Here is a 20,576-nt window from a genome sequence, read left to right as displayed (position 1 = left end):
GGGTTTCCTCCAGTTTCTGTCAGACCAGTAAATCCAGTCTTTTTTGTGAATTTGAATTTTTTCTTCATTTTTATCCCCCTCTGTCTGGGACCCTGTATTATAATCCCTGTCAGAACCGTGATGGTAGCCAGGCACCTTCTAGTTCTTCTGGGCTCAGGCCGGTGGAGGCTGTGGTTCATATGGTCCATTAGTCCTGTGGACTAATATTCTCCTTATATCTTTGGTTTTCTTCATTCCCCTTTGCTCTGGACGGGATGGGACCAATAGATGTATCTTAGATGGTGGATCGCAAGTTTTTAAGACCCCAGATGCTGCTCATCTAAGTAGGATGTAGAGCATTTTCTTTATGAACTGTTATGCCGATTGACCTACCTGTCCCCCAAGACCATGGTCTCCATCCCTCGGCCCCAGTAACTCTGTCCCTCATGGTGTTTGGATGTGTATAGGAAGCTTCCATGACTTTGTCTTGATCAAGTTGTGCTGACTTCTCCTATATTATGTGTTGTCTTTCCCTTTACCAAAGTGACCACCTGTCTACTATCTAGTTAGTGATTTCCCCTTCCCACCTTTCCCCTCCCTAGTAACAACCAAAGATTGTTTTTTTCTTGAGTTTCTATAATAGTGGCCTCATACAGTATTTGTCCTTTTGTGATTGACTTATTTCATTCAGCATAATGCCCTCCAGATTCATCCATCTTGTGAGATGTTTTGCAGATTCATCATTGTTCTTTGTGGCTGCATATAATTCTAAGATCATTTTAATAAAACTCATAGCCAGTATGTATTGAGTGCTTACCATGTACCAGACATTGTTCTAAATATTTTCATTTGTATTTACTCCGTTCATTTTCATAGTAATAGTACAAATTAGGTCCTTTTTTTACCCCTATTTTACAAACAAGAACATTAAAGGAGGCACGGAGGGGTTAGGTAACATGGCTTGATCACCCAGCTACTGAGTGGTAGAAGTAAAATTGAAATCTAAAGAGCCTTGCTTCACAGCCCTTGCTCTTTTTCACTAGTCTATTCTGGCTCTCTGAATACAAGTGTTGTCATTTTAAGTCAGTCAACACATATTTACTAAACATTTACCCTGTGCTCATAAGTAAAACGTAGACTAACTATGAAGTGTTCTGTTGTGTCAAGGGGTTGAGAATACATTTAAAACAACCATATCAAATGCAAGTCAGGAGATCTATTAGGAACATAAGTTCCTGTAGGAACATTGAAGAAGAAAGGATTACTCTAGGAGAAATTCAAGTTGGATTCATAATGGGAGTGATATTTTCATTGGGATTTCAGCTTGCAGGAAAGGTGTAGTGTATCATGAGTTCTGAAAGGTAGATTTAGCCAAGAATGTGGAACACCTTGAGTTTTTGTTTTTCTGGGTCTTGCAAGTTTCCTACCTTTGACAGGGTTTCGCAAGTCTTATCACTTTCCTGTAGCTCATGTTAGTGGAAAAAATTTGAGTATTCTTTCTCTGACAGGTTTCTGCCTTACACAGGTTCCAACTTTCACAGGTTTTTACCATAGACAGTTGTGAGCTTTCAAAGATTTTTGAGCAAGTGAGTAGCATGATAATATCTACGTTTTAGGTACAAAATGATAGCAGCATGAGAAAATGCATTGAAGATGGTTTGTTGGATTTGGGGAAATAGAAGATGTCAGTTGGATGAGACTACATCAAGATGGCAGATGACCATATGTGCCCATCATCCCCTTCCTTCTCACATCTCTGGAAACAACAGAAAATACGTTTTATTTTGTCTTGTTTTGTTTTAAAGAGTAAATCTGTAATAATGTGGGAAAAAAAGAAAGTGTGCCTACATTAGTACACCATAAACTTTAGAAGATAAAAAACAGAATTGGACTGTGGAGGAAAACCACACTCTAAAGCATGCAAAAGAGGACTGCTTCAGAAGTGGGAGCAGCTCTGGTTATACTCCAATTCAGACACTGTGGGTGTAATACTGAGGGGGTCCTGGGTCCATCAACAGGGTGGTTAACGGGGAAATTTCATGAAGTACAGCAGAGTAAGTCATCCCCTTCACCTTTGCTTGCTTATATTGAGCAGAAGGTAGCTGATGCTTTTAGCCATATCGTAAGGCAGTGAATTGAATGTCAGGCTTTAGCTAGAGAAGCACAGTAGTGCCTAGGCAGCTAGTGACACCAAGCAAACGCAGGAAGCCCCCCTCCTGAAAGGAAAACGATCAGTGTATCCCACCTAGCAGCATGCCCTTGGCATCTACAACAGGCAAACAGAAAATTCCAAACAGAAAGATAAAACAACTGGGAATTACCAAACATTTGAAGTAAACAAATACCATAAAAAAGACATCAAACTCAACAAAACCAAAGGAAACAAACCAATAGAGCTAGTAAAAAGAGACTTAAAAATAAGTTAGTCAGTGTCCTCAAAAAGACAAGAGAATATTGGATGCAAGAAAAAAATTCAAGATATTGAAAATTAAAAACATAACTATTGAAATTTTAAAATACTCAATAAATTAGCAGAATTGCATAATGAACTCAATTAAAAGCAAATTAATGAGCTGGCACATCAAATGGAGAAATTCTCCAAGAATATAGCACAAAAAGACAATTAGGTAGAAAGTATAAAAGAAAAGAGAGAGGGAAATTAGAACCAGGAGCTTCAGCCATCTGTCTCATACAAAGAGCTAATAGAAAGAAGAGGTAAGACAGAGGAGTGAAAATAATAAAAGAAATAATAGAAGCTGACTGAGGGTGAGTATCTTCAGATTGAATTGGACCACTGAGTGTGTATCAGAATGACTGGTAAATTACCAATGCCTAGACATTTCATCACGATATTTTAGAACACCAAAGATAAAGTACTAATGCAAAAACTTCCAGAAGGGAGAGAAAAAAAAAATAGCTACCTAAAAAGAATGGTAATCAGATTGCAGCACTCGGCAGTGCCACCTTTGTCATATATCATATATCTACCGCATGTATCGTACAGATGTGTGTGTGTGTGTGTGTGTGTGTGTGTGTGTGTGTGTGTGTGTACGTGGTGGATGCTGTTGAGCATTTCCTAGATCCCACTCTCCTGCCCAAGACTGAAGCACTCATTTCTCAGCTGCTGGGAGTGTTGGCAGCTGACATTAATCCAGTGGGTCCCTTTCTAGGAATTACTGTCTACTCAAGAAAGCCATTTTGCCCAAGGTCATATCCCCTTCCCTGGAGCAGCCCACATTCAGTGACTTGTCGGTTCAGTGATATAAACACCTAGCTCCCTTGCCTTAATTCAGGACACCTCTGAAGGATCATCTCAGCTCTAGATTGTCTGAGGATTCTGTTGTCATTGCATTGCAGTTCAGCTCCTCCCTCTGTCCAGTCCTCTTCCCTCACTTTTCCACAAGTGTGGATATCGTGACTCTACTCCCCATTAAACTCCTGCATGCAAATCTCCATCTCAGAGTCAGTTTCCCAGGGAAGACAACCTGTGACAGGATTCTTTTCAAATACCCATAGGTCACTCACTAAAAATGACTGTGTATTAGGATACAAAGAAAATCTCAACCATAGAGAGCACATTCTCTGACCACAATACAGTATGATTAGACATTAACAACAAAAGGATAGCCACCACCAATTCCTAGTTATATTCATACACACACGTTGTGTGCCGTCAAGTCAATCCCGACTCATAGTGACCTTACAGGAGGGAGTAGAACTGCCCCCTTGCGTTTCCTAGGCTGTAATTTTTATAGGAGCTGATCGCCAGGTATTCTGTGGAACTACTGGTAGATTCAAACTGCCAACCTTTCAGTTAGCAGCCAAGAGCTTAACCATTGCACCACCAGGGCTTCTAGTTCATACACACATACCCGTTGTCATCGGGTTGATTCCAACTCATAGCAAATCTATAGGACAGAGTATATGTATGTGTATGTTCACCAGCCATCTGTCAGTTTGTTGTACTGTGGTGGCTTGTTTGTTGCTGTGATGCTGGAAGCTATGCCACCAGTATTCCACATACCAGCAGGGTCACCCACAGTGGACAAGTTTCAGTGGACCTTCCAGACTAAGACAGACTAGGAAGAAAGGCCTGGTGACATACTTCTAAAAATTAGCTAATGAAAATCTTATGGATCACAACAGAATATTGTCCAACATGGTGCTGGAAGATGAGCCTTTCAGTTTGGAAGTCACTCAAAATATGACTGGGAAAGAGCTGCCTCCTCAAAGTGAGTCGACCTTAATGACGGGGAAGGAGTAAAGCTTTTAAGACCTTCATTTGCTGATGTGGCATGACTCAAAATGAGATGGATTTACACAATAACTGCAACAATGGGCTTAAACATATCAACGATCCTGAGGTTGGTACAGACAGGCAACGTTCCATCCGTTATACATAAGGAGATAAGTTATTGTGGCAGACATACAAATCCTCCACTCAAATTCGCCTTCAAAAAAGACCCAATGCCAGCTGCAAGGAGTGTGGTTGGCTGACAGCCTGCACCAGTTAGCTTCATCAGGGTCAGCCAAGGTCACATACTTCTTAGAGAGGCCCTGGTCCATAACTAAAGACACTGGTACAAGGGCCTACATATTTCTACCCAACTTGGGACTCCAGTAAGGGAAAAGCTTTGCTCCAGAGGTCCCAGTGGACAGTCAGAGACTTTGTCAGATCTGCCTCATGGTCTGACATAGCTCTCTGCCCACTCCTGCTTCCTTCTTCTTGTCTCCAGTAACTCTTTGCACTCCTAACTCCACCTGCTTCTTGGAGAACCTAAACAGCACAGTTGTTTTCAGTGTTTTCTCCTAACTGGATCTCTACCTTAAGTTCTCTCTTCTCAAATCCACCCAATATTTAAGAACCAGATCTATTTTCCTAGAGAAATTTGACTCTTCTCTGACTAACTAAATGAAGTCCTAGTTTCTTAGCTCTACTTAATCTGCCTGGACTGCCATCCCCACTACTCCCTCACGTGTATCCCTTGTGCAAGCTGACTTGCACCATACCTCATTCTGCAGTTAACTCTTATTCTTTCTCATGTCTACCTCTTTATTCATAATATTCCATCTCTTAAATACAGCGAAACCTGTGAGAGCCAGAACTCGACAGGACTGCCTGTTTTTGTGGGTCTTGCAAGTTTCCTACCTTAGACAGGGTTTTGCAAGTCTTATCACTTTCCTGTAGCTCATTTTAGTGGAAAATATTTGAGTATTCTTTCTCTGACAGGTTTCTGCCTTACACAGGTTCCAGCTTTCACAGGTTTTTACTATATTTCTTTTTCATTTGCCTTTTCCTTCTTCTAGGCTCATCTCATGCCACCTTCTCCGGGGAAGTCTTCTTTAATCACCACATCTATTTCCAGTTGCAGTGAAGTCAACTCCTGATTCATGATGACTCCATGACTTCTACTCAGAGGAGAACTGTGTTCCATAGGGTTTTCAATGGCTGAGTTTTTAAAAGTAGATCACCAGACTGTTCTTCAGAGGTGCCTCTGGGTGGGCTCAAACCTCCAACCTTTTGGTTAGTAGTGGAAAGCATTAACCAGTTGCACCACTCAGGGACTCCAATCACAACTAGAAGTCGTCTTTCCTTCTCTCTTTCAATTCTCTAATGCGTTTTATAGCTTTCCTGTATCTTCTCCCATGTACATGTGTTATCTCCTAAGATTATTAATTCCTGGAAGCTTATGTCTTCATTATCTCCTTAGAATTCAAGTGCTATGCATGTAGTAGGCACTTACATGAAAGCGATAGTTTAATGAGTGTGGTTAGGGCCAAATAAAATTTAATGGACAGGCAATAAGTTCTTACAAAACAGTTTACCCATACTGAGTCATTTTAAAATATTTTTTCCCCCCTCTAACCTGGAATCTTAAGAAAACCAAGTACCCACCTTTCATAATTTTATAAAGTACATCTTATTTCACAAAGTGGCAGTTTACCACCATTTTAGTAGTAGAATAGGTGTTTAATATTGTATACTAAATTGCTAGGAAAATGGTGGGGGACAGAATGAAAACAGTGAATATGAAACAAGAAAATATAAAGCCATCTTTACTTTATAGTTTATCAAAGTGTTTACAGTTGACATTTAATGGAGAGCTTAAAAATAAAGCTTGAATACTTAAAGGTCATAAATGTATGTCTTTTAAAACATGCTTGAGTGATGGAATCGCAGATGTGAATGCTGCTCATCATCCTTGCATCAGAAGCTACCACTGTTATAATTCTTGTTGATTTCCATATTGATACAGGTAATCATTCAGTAGTTTGGCCTCTCAGTCTCTTGCCTCTTTTCCTCCAACATTCCTGTCTTCCATCTGACCTCAGCTGTGGTTATACCTTAAAACTTTTTATTACCAAAAACTACAACCCTCTCCTTCCCCCAGGCTCCATAATTTCAATTTCAAGCATTCAGTCTCTTAACTTTCCAGCTCACGCCTTCCAACATACTAATCTCAGTAATTATTTCATCCCAGTAGGAGCTCTAATTCACTGATCTACATTTTCACTGTCTCTCATCTCCCCCTCCCCCAAGTCCTTACTTCCCTTCTTACCGGGCATAAATTTTTTCGTCCATCATTATTATCATTTCTTTCTATACACCCTCAACTCCCTTGTCCTTCTCTTGTTTTGTTGTATTCTCTTGGTAAAACCCCCCAGCCCTGATGGAATCCAGGTCTCCGTCTAATTTTGCCTGTGCATGTGCAGCTGCACATGGCTGGAGAAGAGCACACAGCCATGCCGAATGACTTATCCTGACATTCATGGCCACTGACCTCAAAAGCGCCCTTAGTTCTACCCCGCAATCATATTACATTTTTTTTAAATAATGTTTTATTGTGTTTTTGGTGAAAGTTTACACAGTAAATTAGATTCCCACTTGACGATTTCTATACAAATTGTTCAGTGACATTAGTTACTTTTTTCACAATATGTCAACATTCTCTTTAATTGCTTTCTGGTTGTTGCGCCCTTATCTTCTCATCTTTGCTTTAGAGTAAATGTTGACCTTTTGGTCTCATGTAGATGGCTTTTTAGTAGAGAACCATACTTACTGGTAATATTCTTTGTTTTGTGTGTCAATATGTTATTTTGCTAAAAGATGATCTCGGGATAGTTTCAGTTGAAGGTTTAAAGAGTATCTCAGGACAATAGTCTCAGGAAGTCCTCTAGTCTTAACTGGTCCAGAAAGTCTAGACTTTTTAAGAATTTGAGTTCTCTTCCATGTTTTTCTCCCATTCTATCAGGATCCATCTATTGTGGCCCTGATCAGAACAGTAGGTAGTGGTAGCCAGGCACCATCTAGTTTTTCTGGTCTCAGGGTAGATGAGGCTATGGCTCATGTAGGCTGTTAGTCCTTCAGACTAGTTTCTTCTCTGAGATTTTGGTTTCCTTCTTACTCTTTTGCTCCTGCCAAGTAGAGACCAATAGTTGTATCTTAGATGACTGCTCTCAGCTTTTAAGACCCCAGGCACTACTCATTTCACTTGAATGGAGAACATGAACTTTGTGAACTCTGTTATGCCAGTTGACTGAATTGTCCCATGAGAATAAGGTCCTGAGCCTTCACACCTAGAAAACCAATCTCACAAGGTGTTTGGTTATGTCTGAGAAGTATCTATAATTATGTCTTCTATGAATATATGTGCCTGTACACACATATCTATACTTATACATATATATAGATACTTCTGTCTGTGCACACAACATCATGATAAATGGAGAAAAGATTGAAGTTGTCAAGGATTTCATTTTACTTGGATCCACAATCAACATCCATGGAAGCAGCAGTCAGGAAATCAAAAGACGCATTGCATTGGGCAAATCTGCTGCAAAAGACCTCTTTAAAGTGTTGAAAAGCAAAAATATCACCTTGAACACTAAGGTGCGCTTGACCCAAGCCATGGTATTTTCAATTGTGTCATATGCGTGTGAAAGCTGGACAATGAATAAGGAAGACCGAAGAAGGATTGACGCCTTTGAATTGTGGTATTGACGAAGAATATTGAATATACCATGAACTGCCAAAAGAAAGAACAAAATCTGTCTTGGAAGAAATACAGGTAGAATGCTCCTTAGAAGCAAGGATGGTGAGACTATATCTTACATACTTTGGACATGTTGTCAGAGGGATCAGTCCCTGGAGAAGAACCTCATGCTTGGTAAAGTAGAGGGTCAGCGAAAAAGAGGAAGGTCCTCAACAAGATGGATTAACACAGTGGCTACAACAATGGACTCAAGCATAATGATTGTGAGTGTGGTGCAGGACTGGGCAGTGTTTCGTTCTGTGATACGTAGCATCGCTATGAGTCGGAACTGACTCGATGGCACCTAACAACAACAACATCTGTGCAGATGTATATATATACACCTTATCGTATTACATTTTCCTAGTTCATTCCCTCTCCTGCTATCCTAAAATGTATTTCCTATATTTTCTCTTCTCAGATCCTAAATACCTCCTCTCTTATCCTTACTCTCAGATAATGATAATCTTCTTCCTTCTTCACTGGAAAACATAATCAACCAAAAGAGAATTTCTAGAGGAAGCATTCTGGGGAGATGGAAATGTCCTGTGTCTTGTTAAAGTGATGATTACATGGATGTACACAAATGTGTACATTTGAGAAAATCCATGGGACAGTACACTTAAACATGCATATTATCGCATGTAAATTATATCTCAATAGAAAATTTAAAAAATAAATAACAAACTTCCATAAGTTCCCCCGCCATGTATACCCACCTACCTGCAACTGGGCCCAGGTTTTGATCCTAAAGATGAACATCTCATGCTCTTAGATAAGGCCAACTCCTCTACTTACGCACTTGATTTTATCACTTCAGCAATTCTAATTCTCTCTTCTCCTCTCTGCTTCATCAGTTCTTTCCTTTGTTAGATCATTCCTATCAGTATGTAGTCATGCTATTAATTCTCCCGTTTAAAAAAAAAAAAAAACTACACAAAAAAACTCTCTTGATCCCACTTCACTCTCCAGTTACCACTCCATTTCTCTCCTCCCCTTTACAGCAAAACTTCTCAAAATAGTTGTCTGTACTCACTTTATCTAATTCTTCCTCTTCCATTCTCTCTCAAAACCACAATAAGACTTTCGCCCCCATGACTCCTATGAAACTACTCTTGTGAAGGACGTTATTGACTACAGATTCATAAATCTAAAGTTCAATTTTCAGTCTTCATCCTACTTGTCTTATCAGGAGCATTTGACGATGATAATTTCCTTATCCTTGAACTTTTTCTTCACTTATCTTCCAGGAAAATGTTCTCCTGGATTTCTTCTTACCTTGCTGGCCATTCTTTCTCAGTCTCCTTTGCTTATCTCTCCTCATGGCCTTGACTTTTTAATGATGTGGTACCTCTGGGCCTCCTATCCTTTGTTTATGTTCATTCCCTTGGTGACCTCATCCAACTCATAGCTTTCAAAACTCTATATATGTTACTAGCTTTCAAACTGTCATCTGCAGCATAGAAAACTCCTCTGTACTCTATACTTGTAGCCATACATGTATTTGACATCATCACTGGGATATATAATAGGCAACTCAAGCTTAACATGTTAAAACTAAAATCCTGGAGACTTGCCCTGCCAAGTGAAGACTTACTATGAAGTCATAATAATTAAGAGAATGTAGTATATATGTAAGAATAGACAAATAGTCCAGCAGAACTTAATAGAAAACTAAGAAACAAACCCACACATACGTGGAAACCTTATATATAGAAGAGCTATAATTTGAGATTGGTAGGGAAAGAGAGTGGAGGGGGAAGAGAGGGGAGGAGAGGAAACTACATACTACGTATGTTCCATCATATATAGTAATCTATATAGTAATAAAAATAAATGAATTACAGCTACATGCATCAACATGGACAAACCTGAAAGACAATGTTATTAAAAACTATAGAAAACAACAGATTCTTTAAATAAATTTTTGATTAATGGTTAACCTCTGCATGGCGGTAGGGAAGGGATGCAATCAAGATGGGGTACACAGGGAACCTAAAACTTATTCGTGTGAGGAAGAAGCCAACATAGCGCCTTAGACCAATATACCACTCCATCCCTCTGCAGCAAAGACCCGAAAAACTAAATAAAACAGATACAAACATCAATCCTGGAACCCTCAGCATCAAATGAAGGGGGAAAAAAACTAGATCAAATACTGAACGAAAGAAGAAACTGATGAAAAACAGAGAACGAGGAGAGATATGGAGTGGAGGTCCCTTGCCAACTAACACGGCACAGCGTGGCCGTCTTAAAACACAGCCAGAAATAATGCTGCACAGGGAGTACAGAAAGGCAACTTCAAGGAGCTCCCAATGGGAAATAGCACCCAATAACCAGAAAAACACACTTTCCCACCCCTCACCCTTCTGGTGAATAGAAGCAAGTACCACCCCTATCCCGGGAGCCCCAACGACCAAGGTCCACAATACAATCCCACCTCCCTGGCCCACCCAGCCCCCTACTGCTGCATGGCTTTTGTTTTCACTCTCTTCTTTTTTTTTTTCCCTCCTCCCTTTCCTGTATGCCACCTCACCCTCCTTCCTGCTGGCTTCTGCTTTGCCGCCATTTTTTTTCTTTCTTTTCTTTTTCCCTCCAACCTAGCCCTGTATACCACCCCCCTAGCCCCCATTCCCACCAGTCACTGCTGCACCACCATGGATAGAGTGCCGCCAGCACACTGGCCCACCACTGACCCGGGTCTGCCATGCCCCCCCCACAGCTGGCCTCCACTGCACTGCCATTTCTTTATTGTTTTTCCTTTTTCTTTCTTTCTCCCTCTGACCTACCCCTGTATGCCACTTTCCCCTCTTCCCACTGGCCCCCACAGCACCACCACAAGTACAGCGTCCTTAGCACTCAGAATTGCTGCCTCGCTGGGCCTGTACCATACCTCCTCTCCCACCACTTGACCAGCTGCTGAACGGTAAGAAGTGAGCCCATACCACTCCCTGTCCGACACTCCCGCCCATCTGGCGAGGGGCTGTGAAGGCTTCCACCCTCTGGACCAACATCAGGAGGCAGACAGTGCCCACTCAGACTGCCTTGGGCCATCTCTCTAAACCAGTGTACAGTGAAGCAGGCTCACCCTGCCTGCTGCTGCTCTTCCCACCTAGATAAGGTGATGAGAGATTTTGTGCCCACAGACAAGCTAACAGCAAAGCACACCCAGCCCACCCACCCTGACATATCAAAACAAAACAAAAAAAAAAGGACAGGACAAATGAACAAATGAACATACAATCAATAAATAAAGAAAACAGTACCATAATGTCTCAGAGACAGCAGACAATATCAAAACATGAAAAAGCAGGAGAAGATGGTTCTAGCAAGTGACCAAAGTAAAGAATCAGATAACCTTCCGGTAGAAGAAAAGGGCATTGGAACTACCTGATATGGGATTTAAAAGACTAATATTTAAGGCTTTCTAAGAGATTAGGGAAGATTTCAAGGAAAACATAGACAAAGTCATGGAAAACAGACAAAGCAATAAAAAAATTGGGGAAAATAATATAAGAACAAGCATCAAGATAAATAAAAAATTAGAAATATACAAAAACAGCAACTAGAAATCTAAAAGATTAACAATAAAATTTCAGAAATCGACAACTCAAAAGAAGGTTTCATGAGCAAATTTGAAAACAATGGAAGACAGAATCAGTGAGACTGAAGATAAACGCGTGGATGCCACTTCATTGAGGAAAAATTAGAGAAAAGAATGAAGAAAACCTAAGAGTTATATGGGGCACAATCAAGAGCAAAAATCTTCATGTGGTCGGAGTTCCAGAAGAGGGGAAGAAAATGTAAAACACAGTAAAGATACTAAATCTTTAATATCATGAAAGGCGAAAGCTGACCATCCAAACTCAATGAACCCCTTATAGAATAGACCACAAAAGAAAGCCACCAAGACATACCATAATCACACTTGCCAAAGCAAAAGACAAAGAAAGGATCCTGAGAGCACTCAAGAACAACAAAAAATCACTTACAAAGGGAAAACAAGACTATGCTCTGATTACTCAGCAGAAACTATGCAGGCAAGAAGGCAATGGGTTGACATATATAAAACCTTGAAAGAAAAAAACTGCCAACCAAGAATAATATATCCTGAAAAACTCTTCCTCAAATACAGTCATGAAATTAGGACATTTCCAGATAAACAGAAATTAAGGGGATTTGTAAAAACCAAACCAAACTTACAAGAAATACTAAAGGAACTCATTTGGTTAGAGAACCAACATCAGACAACAGCCAGAGTTTAGGACAGAGGACATCATCAGGCAGATGCCAACCTAGGTAAAGAACTCTGAATAATAAAGCTAAAAGACTTAACTCAGGGAACCAGAGACATTAGTCTGTAAATGACAATATCAAAACAATAAAAGGGAATTAAACGGTGTAGGTATACAACTTTCAAGTGGAGAGAGAATCAAGGAGATATCAAGAAAGAAAAGACTGGTTCACATTTAGGAAGATAAGGATAAATTTCAAGATAACCACAAAGAAAGTTAACCTGCTTATCAAAATAAAAAAGAAGAAAAACCTAATGACGGTAAATGCAAAATCTATAATAATGGAACAAATGAAAAGAAAATCCACAAACAAAAGAAACTCAGCACAGGAAAGTAAGAAAAGCAAAGAAAACATTAGCACCACAAAAAGAAAAGCATAAAAATATGATCTCAGTAAAGTCATACCTATCGATAATCACACTTAATGTAAATGGATTAAATGCACCTGTAAAGAGAGAGGGGCAGAATGGAGGTAAGAAAAAAAATGACCCATCAATATGCTATCTACAGGAGACACACCTTAGAAAGACATAAATATATTCAAAATCAAAGGATGGAAAAAATATATCAAGCAAATACTAACCAAAAAAGAGCAGGCGTGGCAATAGTAATCTCAGATAAAGTAGATTTTAAAGCAAAATCCACCACAAAAAAACAAGGAGGGACTTTATATAATGATTGAAGGGACAATCCACCAAGAAGACATAACCTGAATAAATATCTACGCACCCAACAAAAGGGCTCCAAAATACATAAACTCTTAACAGCACTGAAAGGAGAAATAGTTCCACAATAATAGTGGGAGACTTCAACACACCACTCTCAGTAAAGGATAGAACATCTAGAAAGAAACTCAGCAAAGATAAAGAATATCAAAAGGCCAAAATCAACCAATTTGACCCATAAACATATATAGAACACTCCACCCAATGTCAGCAAAGTGTACATTCTTTTCCAATGCACGTGGAACATTCTCCAGAATAGACCATATTTTGGACCACAAAACAAACCTCTGTAAATCCAGAACACCGAAATAACGCAAAGCATTTTCTCTGATCACAATGCCATAAAAGTAGAAATCAATAACAGGAAGAGTAAGAAAAAAAAAATCAAATACATTGAAACTGAGTAACACCTTGTTTAAAACAACTAGGTGATGGAAGAAATCATAGAGGGAATAAAAGATTTCCTAGAATCAAATGAGAATGAAACCACATCATACCAAAAACTTTGGGACATGGAAAAGGCAGTGCTCAGAGGTCAATTTATAGCAATAAAACACACACTTCAAAAAAGAAGAATGGGCCAAAGTCGAAACATTAGCTGTACAACTCGAGCAAATAATAAAAAGAGAACAGCAAAAGAACCCTGCAAGCACCATAAGAAAGGAAATAATAAAGATTAGAGCAGAAATAAATGAAATAGAGAACAGAAAAACTATGGAAAGAATAAACAGGACCAAAAGTTTGTTCTTTGAAAAGGTCAACAAAATCAACAAACCATTGGCCAAAATGACAAAATAAAAATAGGAGAGGAAGCAAATACCCAAATAAGAAATGAGATGGGGAACATTGCAACACACCCAACTGAAATAAAAAGGATCACAACAGAATACTACGAAAAATTGTACTTCAACAAATTTGAGAACCTAAATAATTGGACAAGTGTCTAGAAACAAACTACCTACCTGAACTAACACAAACTGAGATAGAAAATCTGAACAGACACAAACAAGAGAAGACATTGAAGAGGCAATTTAAAAAAAAAAAAAAAAAAACCCTAACAAAAGAAAGCCCTGGGCTGCACAGCTTCACTGGAGAATTATATCAAACATTCAGAGAAGATGTCACACCAGTACTACTCAAACTATTTCAGAGCATAGAAAAGGAAGGAGTACTCCTGAATTCATTCTATGAAACTAGCATAAAACACTGATACCAAAAGCCAGGCAAAGACAAAAAAAGCAAATTACAGACTAATATCTCTCATGAATATAGATGTAAAAATTCTCAACAAAATTCTTGTAAATAAAATTCAACATCATATCAAAAAAAATAATACACCACGACCAAGTGGGATTCATACTAGGTATGCAAGGATGGTTCAACATTTAGAAAATCAGTCAACATAATCCACCACATAAATAAGAAGACAAGAAAAGATTCACTTGATCATCTCAATCAACGCAGAAAAAGCATTTGATGAAGTCCAACCCATTCCTGATAAAAACTCTCACACCTTACCTCAGAACCTGCTATACAGTTACAGTAGTCAAAACAGCTTGGTACTGGTACTACAACGGACACATCAACCAGTGGAACAGAATTGAGAACCCAGAAGTAAAACCATCCAGCTATGGTCACCTGATCTTCGATAAAGGTCTAAAGTGCATTAAATGGGGAAAAGACAGTCTTTTAAACAAATGGTGCTGGCAAAACTGGATGTCCATCTTTAAAAAAATGAAACAGAACCCATACCTCACACCATACACAGAAACTTATTCAAAATGGATCAAAGACCTAAATATATAATGAAAAACTATAAAGATCATAGAAGAAAAAATAGGGTCAACGCTAGAGGCCCTAATACACAGCATAAATGGGATACACACCGTAACTAACAGTATACAAACACCAGAAGATAAGCTAGATAACTGAGATCTTCTAAAAATTAAACACTTATACTCATCAAGACTTCACCAAAAGTAAAAAGAGACCCTATAGACTGGGAAAAAATTTCTGGCTATGACAAATCTGACAAAGGTCTAATCTCTATAATCTATAGGAAAATCCAACACCTCCACAAAAAAAAGACAAATAATCCAATTAAAAAATGGGCAAAGGATATGAACAGACACTTCACCAAAGAAGACATTCAGGTGGCTAACAGACACATGAGGAAATGCTTGCGATCATTACCCATTAGAGAAATGCAAATCAAAACTACAATAAGATACCATCTCACCCGACACTACTAGCACTAATAAAAAAAAAACAGAAAATAACAAATGTTGGAGAGACTGCAGGAAGGTTGGAACTATTATGCACTGCTGGTGGGAATGCACAATGGTATAACCATTTTAGATATGGTGCTTCCTTAAAAAGTTAGAAATATAAATATACAATCCAGCAATCCCACTCCTAGGAATATACTCTAGAGAAATAAGAGCCATCACACAAATAGACATATGCTCACCCATGTTCATTGCAGCATTATTCACAAGAGCAAAAAGATGGGAACAACCTAAGTGCCTAGCAACAAATGAATTGGATAGATAAATATGGTACATACACACAATGGAATACTATGCAACAAAAAAGAACAGTGATGAATCTTTGAAACATCTCACAACATGAATGAATCTGGAGGGCATTATGCTGAGTGAAATAAGTCAATCACAAAAGGAAAAATACTGTATGAGACCACTATTATAAAAACTCATGAAAAGGTTTACACACAGAAAGAAACAAACTCTGATGGCTACTGGGGAGGAGAGGGGTAGGGAGGGAAAAACACTACACAATAGATAAGTGTTAACTTTGTTGAAGGGTAAGACAGTACACAGTACAAAGGAAGTCAGCACACCTTGACCAAGGCAAGGTCATGGAAGCTTCATAGACGCATTCAGACTCTCTGAGGGACTGAATTACTGGGCTGAGAGCTGGGAACCATGGTCTCAGGGGACATCTAGCTCAATTGATACAACACAGTTTATAAAGAAAATGTTCTACATCCTACTTTGGTGAATAGCATCTGGGGTCTTAAAAGCTTGTGAGTGGCCATCTAAGATACTCCACTTGTCCCACCCTGTCTGGAGCAAGGGAGAATGAAGAAAACCAAAGACACAAGGGAAAGATTTGTCTATAGGACTAATGGACCACAAGTACCACAGCCACCGCCAGACTGAGTCCAGCACAACTAGATGGTGCCCAACTACCACCACTGACTGCTCTGATAGGGATCACAATAGAGGGTCCCAGGCAGAGCTGGAGAAAAATGTAGAACAAAATTGTAACTCACAAAAAAAGACCAAACTTACTGGTCTGACAGAGACTGGAGAAACCCCGAGAGTATGACCCCCAGACACCCTTTTAGCTCAGTAATGAAGTTACTCCTGAGGTTCACCCTTCAGCTAAAGATTGGACAGGCCTATAAAATAAAAATGAGACTAAAACAGGCACAACAACCCAGGAGTAAGGGCAGGAAGGCAGGAGGGGATGGAAAGCTGGTAATGGGGAACCCTAAGTCAAGAAGAGGAGAGTGTTGACATGTCGTGGGGTTGGCGTCTGTGTTAGTCATTTAGTGCTGCTATAACAGAAATACCACAAGTGGATGGCTTTAACAAAGAGAAGTTTATTTCCTCACAGTAAAGTAGGCTAAAAGTCCAAATTCAGGGCATCAGCTCCAGGGGAAGGATTTCTCTCTCTGTCAGCCTTCTTCTCATCAGTGTTCCCCCAGACTAGGAGCTTCTCCATGCAGGGACCCCAGGTCCAAACGACCCGCTCTGCTCCTGGCACTGCTTTCTTGGTGGTATGAGGTTCCCCTGTCTGTCTGCTCACTTCTCTCTTTTATATCTCAAGAGATTGCCTCAGGACACAATCCAATCTTGTAGACTGAGTCCGGCCTTACTAACACAGCTGCCACCCATCCTCCCTCATTAATATCATAGAGGCAGGATTTACAACATAGGAAAATCACACAATACCAGGAATCATGGCCCAGCCAAATTGATACACACATTTTTTGGGGGACATAATTCAATCCATGATGGCATCCTGTGTCACAAAACAATATGTGTATTAATTGTTTAATGGGAAACTAATTTGCTCTGTAAACCTTCATCTAAAGTACAATAAAAAAATACAGTTAAAAAAAACTGTCAGTAAAATAGGAATAGAAGAGAAATTTTTCAGCATATTAAAGGGCATCTATACAAAATCAACAGCCTACCTCAGTCTCAATGGAGAGAGGCTGAAAGCATTCCCCTTGAGAAAAGGAACAAGGTAAGGATGTGCTTTATCACCACTCCCATTTAACATTGTGCTGGAAGTTCTAGCTAGAGTAATAAGGCAAGAAAAATAAATAAAAGGAAAGAAAAAAGTGAAACTATCTTAATTCGCAGATGATACAATCCTATAAATAGAGAAGCCTAAAGAGCCCACAAGAAAACTGCTGAAACTAATAGATTCAGCAGAGTAGCAGGATACAAAATCAACATATAAAAATTAATTGGATTCTTATACACCAGCAAAGAGAACTTTGAAAGGGAATTCATGAAAATAATACCATCTATAATAGCCACTAAAAAGATAAAATACTTAACGTGGCGTAGTGGTTAAGAGTTCAGCTGCTAACCAAAATGTTGGCAGTTCGAATCCACCAGCTGCTCCTTGAAAATCCTGTGTGGCATTTCTGCTATGTCCTATAGGGATGCTATGAGTCAGAACTGACTCGATGGCGATAGGTTTAAGTCTAACCAGGGTCGTAAAAGACATATGCAATGAAAACTACAAAACACTACTGCAAGAAACCAAAAGAGACTGACCTAAATGGAACAACATACAATGCTCGTGGATAGAAAGACTCAAAACTATGAAAATGTCAATTCTACCCAAAGCAATCTACAGATATAATGCAATCTCGATGCAGATACTAAACAGCATTTTTTTTAACAAGATGGAAAAACTAATCACCGATTTTATATGGAAAGGAATGAGACCGCAGGCAAGCAAAGCATTATTGCAGAAAAAGAGCAAAGCAGGAGGCCTCACACTACCTGTCTCAAAACCTGCTACACAACAACAGTAGTCAAAACAGCCTGATAGTGGTACAATGACAGACATATTGACCAATAGAACAGAATCAGGAACTCAGACATAAAGCCATCCACTTACGTTCAGCTGATCCTTGACCAAGAACCAAAGTCCATTAAATGGGGAAAAGACAGTCTTTTTAACAAATGGTGCTGGCAAAACTGGATATCCATCTGTAAAAAAATGAAACAGGACCCATACCTCACAGCATACACAAAAACTGACAGTGGATCAAAGACCTGAATATAAAACCAAAAACTATAAAAATCATGGAATTAAAAATAAGGATAACACTAAGGGCCCAGATACATGGCATAAATAGAATACACACCGTAACTAACAATGCACAAATACCAGAAGAGAAACTAGATAACTGGGAGCTCCTAAAAATTAAACACTTATGCTCATCAAAAGATTTCACCAAAAGAGCAGAAAGACAACCTGCAGATTGGGAAAAAATTTTTTACTACGACATATCCAGCAAGGGTCTAATCTCTAAAATCTATAGAATGCTTTAACGCCTCAACAACAAAACGACAAACAATCCAATTAAAAAATGGGCAAAGGATATGAACAGACACTTCAACAAAGAAGAAATTCATGTGGCTAACAGACACGTGAGGAAATGCTCACAAGCATTACCCATTAGAGAAATACAAATCAAAACTACGATGAGATACCATCTCACCTTGACATTACTGGCACTAATCAAAAAAACCAGAAAATAACAAATGCTGGAGAGGTTGAAGGGAGATTGGAACTCTGATGCACTACTGGTGGGAATATAAAATGGTACAACGACTATGGAAAATGATATGACACCTCCTTAAAAAGCTAGAAATAGAAATATCATATGATCCAGCAATTCCACTCCTAGGAATATGTCCTAGAGAAATAAGAGCTGTCACATGAATAGACATATGCACACCGATGTTCATTGCAGCATTATTCACAATAGCAAAAAGATGAAAACAACCTAAGTGCCCATCAGCAGATGAATGGATAAACAAATTGTTACATACGCACAATGCAATACTATGCAATGATGAATCCTCGAAACATCTCACGACATGGATGAATCTGGAGGGCATTATGCTGAGTGAAGTAAGTTGATCACCAAAGGACAAATATTGTCTGAGACTACTATTATAAAACTCAAGAAAAGGTTTACACATGGAAAAAAACTATCTTTGGTGGTTTCTAGGGAGGGGAGGGGAAATCACTAACTAGATAGTAGACAAGTGGTAACTTTGATGAAGGGAAAGACAACACATAATACAGGGGAAGTCAGCACAGCTTGACCAAGACAAAGTCATAGAAGCTTCCTTGACACATCCAAATACTATGAGGAACCAAATTACTGGGGCTGAGGGATGAGGACCATGGTCTCAGGGGACATCTAGGTCAACTGGCATAACTTAGTTCATAAAGAAAATGCTCCACATCCTTCTTGTGTGAGTAGCATCTGGAATCTTAAAAGCTTGTAAGCCACCGTCTAAGATAGATCTATGTGTCCCATCCTGTCTGGGGCAATGGAGAATGAAGAAAACCAAAGGCACAAGGAAAATATTAGTCCAAAGGACTAATGGACCACATGAACCACAGCCTCCACCAGCCTGAGCCCGGAAGAACTAGATGGTGCCCAGCTACTGCCATGGACTGCTCTGACAGAGATCACAATAGAGGGTCCCAGACAGAGCTGGAGAAAAATGTAGAACTAAATTCAAATTCACAAAAAAAGACCAGACTTACTGGTCTGACAGAGACTGGAGGAACTCCCAAGACTATGGCCCCTGGGCATCCTGCTAACTCAGAACCGAAGCCACTCCCAAAATCCACCTTTCAGCCAAAGACTAGACAGGCCTATGAAACCAACGATAACACACGTGAGGAATGTGCTTCTTAGTTCAGTCAAGTATAGGAGACCAAATGGGCAATACCTGCCCAAAAACAAAGACCAGAGGGCAGGAAGGGACAGGAAAACTGGACGAATGGTTACGGGGAACCCGGGGTGTAAAAGGGGGAGAGCGTTGACACATTGTGGGGATTGTAATGAATGTCACATCACAATTTGTGTATAAATTGTTAAATGAGGAACTAATTTACACTGTAAACTTTCACATAAAGCACAATAAAATTAAAAAAAAAATTGGTAATATTTTAATTCAGCTTAATGGTGTATTCATTTTATTTTCTTCTTTAATGCACTCATATATAGCCTTTGGTATGTGTGATATATTTCTTAATTGAAATAGGATTTTTTTTAATTAGAAGAAAAGAAAGACTATTTAGTAGATTATTAATATACTCTCATCTTCAATTTTTTTTAACTTCTTCTTTTGTGCAGAATTTTCTGAGTTATTTGTAACTATTTTTTCCCCTGAAGTAATCGTGTACTGAGTTGATACAACTATAATATTTTTGAAAACCTTTTGTAATTAATACCCCATCAAACT

General features: G+C 39.2%; 1 protein-coding gene across 2 annotated transcripts in view; it reads left to right on the top strand.

Annotated features, from left to right (window-relative positions):
• The window catches only part of NME7 (NME/NM23 family member 7), a 355,379-nt gene that overhangs the window by 278,261 nt on the left and 56,542 nt on the right, over positions 1–20,576 (top strand). The gene's annotated exons all lie outside the window — the stretch shown is intronic.

The sequence above is a fragment of the Trichechus manatus genome, unplaced genomic scaffold (assembly GCF_000243295.1).
Source record: "Trichechus manatus latirostris isolate Lorelei unplaced genomic scaffold, TriManLat1.0 scaffold00117, whole genome shotgun sequence".
In the NCBI taxonomy this organism is placed as follows: Eukaryota; Metazoa; Chordata; class Mammalia; order Sirenia; family Trichechidae; genus Trichechus; species Trichechus manatus.
The sequence above is the reverse complement of the archived record's forward strand: the minus strand, read 5'-3'. Positions and strand labels throughout refer to the sequence as shown.